Consider the following 7,431-nt stretch of genomic DNA (forward strand, 5'->3'; position numbering starts at 1 on the left):
GGGGGGTGAGAGGACTTATCGGGGGTGGCCAGCCAGTGGCCAGCACAGTACAGCCAGGAGCCCCAGCCTCTTGATTCCAGGCCAGTTCTTCCTCTACTCTCCTCACTGCTCAGCCCAGGCCGTGGTAGATGGAGCTTTGCTTCCGCTTGTCGAGCTTGTGGTGCGGATGCTGTTGCTAAGGTTACTGGGTGAGCAGAAAACAGAAACAGCCCATGGGGTCCCACTGCCTCCAAATGTGTATCCAGGCAGTTCCCATCTCGGCCAGAGAGACACAGGGAGGTTTATCGATCTGGGCTGAGCACATGTGCCGTGGCCTGAGGAGAAACAGCTGCCCCGCACGGCAGCCTGTACTCCCGGAGTGCTCCTCCTAAGCATGTTTTGGACAGGATGCTAAAGGCAGGGGCCGCCGATGAGAGATGGCCGTTGCTCGAGTGTGCCAGTTGTCCATAGGCGACATGGCCAAAATGGCCCAAGGCCTGGGTTCTAGCTGCATTTCTTGGTTTATTTCGAGCACCTGTGGAGTGAAGGGGCTGGGGCAGACCTCAACTCACTTCTATGCCTCTGGCCCCCCTATTCTCCCCCGAGACGGACCCCTCCGAGCTTTCAGACAAGGACCTGTCTTTCGGAGCTATGTGATACTGACGGCCACCTTTCTCTTGTTCCAGGGGTAGATTAGCTGTGCAGTGCACTGGCCAGGGCCCTCCTCACCTCCTGTTCGTAACGCTCCTTTAGCAAACCCACTAAAGGTGATCCCAAAGGACAGAAAAGACAGGGACCATCTTGATGAGCCAGATGGACTGCAGTGACAATGCAGAGGACGGTCGAGTCATGAAGAGGGGCTGAAATTCCGTCTAAGCCACAGAAAAGGAGGGGAAGGAGGTGCAGTGACTGTACCCTGGCCTCTGGTGGCCCCAGGAAGAAGCAGAGCGTGTCCACACCTAAGGCCAACTTCATGTGGGGACTCCCTGCTTTCTTTGGGGTGCAATTGGAAAAGGCAGATCAGACCAGGGAACTAGTCAGAGAGCTTTGATCTTTGGGGGTCTGAGAGACTTATAAGTAGCCGAGGCTCAAGACTCAACTCTTGACATCAGAATGGCCACTTTAAACGCTGCCCACACCTACGTGCTGGCTTCCCACACCCCAGCCACCAGCAACCGGCCGTTGCCTGCATCTGCTTTTCTGCCTCTGTCCCTCGACACCATTCTCCACTCAGTGCCAGCTGTACGAGAGAGGATACGAGGGTCGTATGAGCTAGGACAACGGAGGGCAGAGGTGCAGCTGAGGCTCGGGAACATCTGACACAGGAGGCTCGGACCCCACCAGGGCTCCGTCTCCTCACCTCTTACTCCACGTCCCTTCAGGTGCCCACTTCACTCTCTGTTGATGCCGATCTCCCCATATTTCAGAATGCACAGCTGCCAGAACCCCTGCCACACACAGCTGTACACAGCTCTGAACTGAGCATCCCCGACATTCTGCCGAAGGTACTGGCAGCTTTACATCAGAACATCTTGGGTGAGGATTCTGAGTAGGCGGGTTTGGTCAGGTGCCCACTCTAGATAGAGAGGCAAAGAGGGTGAAGCAAGGTGCTAGCAGGTGGCTCCTGTGGGCCACAGGGAGAAGGACTTGAAGAAGAGAGGAGAGGGGTGCAGGCAGACAGGCCCATGGACATCCCCTACAGGTCTCCAGCTCAAAGCCCAACTCAACAGTGACCTTCTCCAAAAGCCTCTCAGCTCCCCTTAGGCTGGAAATAACATTCTCCTCCTCTCCATCGCCAGCACAGCGTTTTCATCTCTCTATTTACTTCTCTGTGCACTTGAGGATGGGTTTACAATGTATCCCCTTCTGAATACCTTTTTTAAAGAGGTTTTTGCCTTAGGGTGTGTGCTCTCGCTGGAGAGAAAGAGACAGACAGCAAGAAGGCAAGTGAGAAATCACTCCCTATGGCGAGATGGCCATACCACAATCCTTTTTCTTCCTTTCTCTGCCTGGGATCTTGGGCATGCACGTGCACAAACCCAGCGTGATTTTCAAAGCCACCCAGTCTGGGACTCGAACTACAGTCGGCCATGTGGAAGTCCAGTGTCATTACTGCTATACCATCAGCTGGCCTCCTGAATACCTTTTTTGTACAAATGTTGGTGTATGTTGACTGAAGGGAAAAAAATAGAACATGGGTAAACAAAAAAACTTTAAAAGGAATAGAGAAAAATGACTCATGACTCCGCTCTCCGGAGGTACTCAGTGTTAGCATTTGGGGCGTTGTCGGTATTTATATTTATGTGTTTTGCTGCCTGCATGCAGCTCCCTGAAAGTTAAGTACAAATCTCACCACCTCTCTGCACCCCCAGAACCACCAGTGCTTCCATCCTACAGGGACTCTGCATTCTGAATAAGCAGGTGAATAACAAAAAAATAAACAAATGCATAAGTGAACTGAACGTCAGAGAGGAAGTTCTTTTATTTGAAATTTGCTACAGAAGAGAGAAAAGGCAGGCTCAGTGGCGCAGCAGTAACGACTGCTCAGGCTACACTAGATGCACACGGAGGATCACCGGGAGCTCTGCACACCCAGTGTGTGCCCGTGGTTCGGCGGGCTGGCAGGGCTGGAGGGCAGTGCAGTGGTACTTGTGGTATGACATCCTATTGAGGGTGCCTGCCTTTTTTCCCACTGTCTCTCACTCTTATAAAAGAAAGAGATGTGAGAGAGAGAGAAAGGAAGAAAGGAAGAATGAAAGAAGAAAAAAGAAAAATAAAGGAAGCAAAGGAAGGGAAGGGAAAGGAAGAGAGAGGAAAGGAAGGTCAGCCAGAGGTGTGGTGGTTAAGGAAGTTGGATCCCACATGGCCAACTACATGTTTCGAGTCCTGGCAGCTTGAAACATGCTCCAGGCATGTGTGCCTGTATACCCAACATCCTGAGAGTGGGTAGAGAAGGGATTATGGCATGGTCATCTCCTCTGGGGAGTGCTTTCTCACTTTCCCTCTCTGTCTCTGGTGAGCGCACAAACTCTATAGCAAAAAAAAGAAAAGAAAAGAAAAGAAAAGAAAAGGCTTTCTCACTTTCCCTCTCTGTCTCTGGTGAGCTCACAAACCCTATAGCAAAAAAAAGAAAAGAAAAGAAAAGAAAAGAAAAGAAAAGAAAAGAAAAGAAAAGAAAAGAAAAGAAAAGAAAAGAAAAGAAAAGAAAAGAAAAGAAAAGAAAAGAAAAGAAAAGAAAAGAAAAGAAAAGAAAAGAAAAGAAAAGAAAAGAAAAGAAAAGAAAAGAAAAGAAAAGAAAAGAAAAGAAAAGAAAAGAAAAGAAAAGAAAAGAAAAGAAAAGAAAAGAAAAGAAAAGAAAAGAAAAGAAAAGAAAAGAAAAGAAAAGAAAAGAAAAGAAAAGAAAAGAAAGAAAAAGAAAAGAAAAGAAAAGAAAAGAAAAGAAAAGAAAAGAAAAGAAAAGAAAAGAAAAGAAAAGAAAAGAAAAGGAGAAGGAAAAGATGCTCAGGCAGCACAGGTTCCCACCCTCCAGTCCTTTTTCAAGCCTCCTCTGCTCCTGTCAGGGCAGAGCTAGGCCTGGAAGGGAGCGGTGTGTGAACAAGCCAACCACACAGTAGCCTTGGTGGAAATACAGAGCGAGGCCCTCTCCTCACCGTGTGACTATGACTTGGAATTGTCAGCCGTGGTTTAAGGGAAAAGAGGATTCATGGGAATAACCAAGTCAAGGTCACCACATGCATGCAGGGTTTCAGGCTCAGCAAGCAGTCTGGCGAATGCAAAGCCTCTGGCGAAGGGGTTCCAAGAACTCTGGTTTTAGCAGTGCAGTTGACGAGGCCGTCCCGTGACTTGCCCCTCACTGCGTGGAAGATTATCATTGATTTATCTAGAGTAGAAACAGCAGGACTCCACATCATGTCTTGGAAGGCAGCCTGGGCAAAGGCAGAGAATTAACAGATCTTTTTTCTTAATTCCAATACCACAACTCCCAACGGATCTGAGCAGTGAATCACAGGCTCCCCTAACAGGAGTTTCTCTGTGTTTAAGTGAAGCTAATTTTTTTTTTTTAAATTAGGGCAGATCCTCATCCTTAGTTATAAAGAAAATCTCAAAATCACAAATAAAAACCTGCCAGGTGCCCCAGGAGATGTGAAATAAGTATCACGATCCTTACATTTCATTCATCCGAACATCAGACATTTACTGATGAGCCCTGTGCCAGCTACGGGCTGTTACAGCACATTGCAGTTCCTAAGCCTTTTAAACGTGAGAGGATGAGGCTCTGGGAGGTTACACAATTTAGTCAGCTTGCCACAGCCACATGGCTTGTGAAAGACTTGGGATTTTAAAAAAAGGGAATCTGACTGTTGATATTATTTTATTATCTTTTTTTGTATGCTGAGGGCATGTGCATGCGAGACAGAGAGAGAGAGAAAGAGGAAGCAACCCCCAACGGGGCCTGTTTACGCTGTAATCCTTTCTATTTCAACTCTCCATCCCATCAGGATCCTGGGCACACACGAGTGCTCAGCCCAACATGTAAACTACCGGGCCAGGACTCGAACCCTGGTTGGCCATATGGGATCCAGCTTTCTCTGCACAGTGCATAACTTCTGCTATACAGGGTCAGCCTGTCACAGTTTTATAGGTTTGGTTGTTTGTTTCTGTTTGTTTGTTTTTATCATTTTAATGCCACTCATGCAGCCTTAGAAAAATGCAGCCCATAATTGCCTGAACGTTCATTTCACTAACCCAGAACAAGCCACGACTCATGCCAGGGAAGTAGGAAAAAGATTTGAAGCCATTTTTGCTTATACCTCTCCCAGGAGACGCTTGTATGTGCCAAACCAAGTTTCACCACCCTCCCCGCCCTCCACCCTCTGCTCTACTTACCATGGTGGTCTGCTGGTGTCTGGCCTTCACGCAGTGCCCATAAATGGGCCTGGGGCAGGGGCTGCTCAAGCACAAGCCTGCAGACCACAGTGATGAACAGAAGAACAGCAAGTTTCATTCCCTCAGCAGTGTTTAGCTACTGGCCTCAGAATTCTTTATTCTCAATGTGGAAGCATGCTTGGGTACTGAGGGAAAGGACCCTGAACTCTGGAGTTTTGTAGACCAGTGTTCAAATCCCAGCTCCACCTTTTGGAAGTGGTATGAGCTTGGGCATGATGTTTAGCCCCTCTGCGACTTCATTTTATCCCCCTTGAAAGGGGGCAATACCTACCCTGCGGGGAGGTTCAGCTTGATAAAGTATGCATGAGGTCCGCGATGCAGGGGTTGCTCAATCAATAGTAACCATTATTACTGTCCAGAAAGAAATCACGGGGCCAGCAGATGACGGCACTGTTATGTTGCTGGACTCCCACGTGGCTGACTGTGATTTGAGTCCTGAACCTGGTGGTTGAAAATCATGCTAGGCGCGTGCAGTGCCTGCTCGAGATCCTGAGAGGAGAATGGAGGAGAAGGGATTGTGGTGTGCCCATCCCCCCTGTGTGGGGCGTGATTCCTCACTTTCCCTCTCACTATCTCTCCCCTGCACCGTGTGCACATGCCCTGAGGCAAAAACCTCTGGGTAAATAGACAAATAACTCTCATTCTAAAAAGGGAGCTGTGAGTTTCTGAAGCCATGAACTAATAATTATTTACTTAAGGTCTCTTCTTTAAGAGAAGGATGAATAAAAATTGTGAAAACCCTTGCCCACTCCTCCAGGAGGGAGAGACCTACACAGAGAGTAAGTAAAAGCATGCCAAGGAGTGACTTTCCATACGCGAGCACATTCTCCTGGGTGTCTGCAGCCTTGGAGATAAAGGCGGTGAGTGTGGGCAGATGGAGGCCCCTGGGAGACTCCCGGCATCTCAGGTGCCCACCCACAGGTCCGGTTTCCATGCCCTGTTCCTCTCCTCCTTCCCCAGAATTGGCTTTTTGGCCTACACAGGTATTTTCCTTCCCGAGAGCTGCTGAGGACCCAGAGCATCCTCGGTTATCTGCTCCCCGGTCTGGCTGGCTCCTCGCTGGGCTCTGACCTCACCTCTGGCGTCAGCCTTATCAGGTGTGGACAGAATCGTCTCCCCTGTTCTGGGAGCGCCAAGCCCAAGATTCTCCTCCCATCCAGGCCCCTTTCTGCTGCAGAGGAGAGCCAGGCCCCTCTGGACTAAACATGTGGTCATCTGTCAAATTAGGAGTGACCCCAGGGGTCTGCAAGTAGAGCTGCAAGGCCCAGAATTGGAGCAGAAGGTGAGGTTTATGTTCAAACAGCGCAGACCCCGAGCTTGACAAAGCAGGAGTGAGGGAGGATGGCCTGGGGAGGCAGCAGCGTTCCCCAGCCCAAGTCCTCCACGGAACGCCAGCAGGGATGGGACTTCACTCCTCACAGAGAGCAGGAGAGCCAGCTGAAGCCAGTCTTTTGAGAAGGGGGTCTTGGGTGACCGAATAGGAAATGAGAAAGCTGACTGGGAACCAAAGAGGCAGATTGGACCCTCTGCTGCTGGGTACCTGGCATCCGTACCAGCTGCTCTGTGTCAACCACTGTGCCGTAAAGGGGGGTGGGGGGGCTGGCCTATTTGAGTCTTCCTTGGAGTTTAAGGCCTGGAGGTGGGTGGGGGTGGATTTTTAATTAGAATTCAATCCACAGGGCCCCTTTGTCCTGTCAGTCAGCTCCAGCCTCTTGCTTGTTTGCACTGGGACTCTTGCCTTTATTAGACTGCTAGTGTCTGACAGTAAATGATAACTCATTTGAACTGTCACCAGAATCACAGCTGTGTGGTTCCCAGAAGCTTCGCACACCAGCGTTCACATCCTGGGGCTTGGATGAGAGGCAACAGTTGGACCACCTCGCACCGTGGAGATGGCCGGTCAGAAGGTCACAGGCACCCAGTGGGCCAGGCCTTGGCCTGAGGTGGTAAGGAGCCGGGTGGGCTGGCAAACCCATGAGGGCTCGTGCCTGGGACTGGTGGCTGCACCTTTGTCAACAAAAGAGATGAACAGAAACACAGTGGGACTAGGTGACCTGGAGAAAAGGGAAGCCCAAGGGACAGACACTCTTCCTTCCCTCCAGGTTAGTTTCCTTGTGCAGCCCCACTGTGCTCAGACCCCGTGAGCCACAGCTAAGAATTCATCCTTCAGAAACACACGTCGTGAAGGTCGTTCAGTGTTCATGCAGTGTTGCACGAAGTAGCAGAGACTGGGAGCAATCTAAACACCCATCAGTAAAGGACTGATTAAATAATTTATGGTCCGCGCATGCAACAGCATGTTATAAATGAAGCGCCTCACGTACTGACGGGGAGGATCTTAGCATACATCGCCACGTCAGATACCACGAGGTTCCAGACCTGTGTGATATCATTTGCTTACAGGGTGGGGAAGGGAGAAGAATACATATTTATGTTCTTGTTTATGAATAAACGATCTTCGGAAGAATTCCCAAACTGATAATATTGTAATAGGTTATTCCTCCA

General features: G+C 49.5%; 1 long non-coding RNA gene across 2 annotated transcripts in view; it reads left to right on the plus strand.

Moving 5' to 3' along the window:
• Positions 1-7,425, plus strand: part of LOC114008002 (uncharacterized) — a 20,054-nt gene extending 12,629 nt beyond the window's left edge. The window contains exons 4-6 of one of the 2 annotated variants that reach the window (XR_003549573.1): positions 5,684-6,208; positions 6,722-6,872; positions 7,029-7,425. This is a non-coding gene — a long non-coding RNA (uncharacterized LOC114008002). Of the gene's footprint in view, positions 1-5,683; positions 6,209-6,721 lie in introns of both variants that reach the window. The other variant, XR_003549572.1, reaches the window with a different exon arrangement.
• The last annotated feature ends 6 nt before the right edge of the window (positions 7,426-7,431 follow it).

This window comes from Tupaia chinensis, unplaced genomic scaffold (genome assembly GCF_000334495.1).
Source record: "Tupaia chinensis unplaced genomic scaffold, TupChi_1.0 Scaffold000272_1, whole genome shotgun sequence".
NCBI lineage: Eukaryota > Metazoa > Chordata > Mammalia > Scandentia > Tupaiidae > Tupaia > Tupaia belangeri.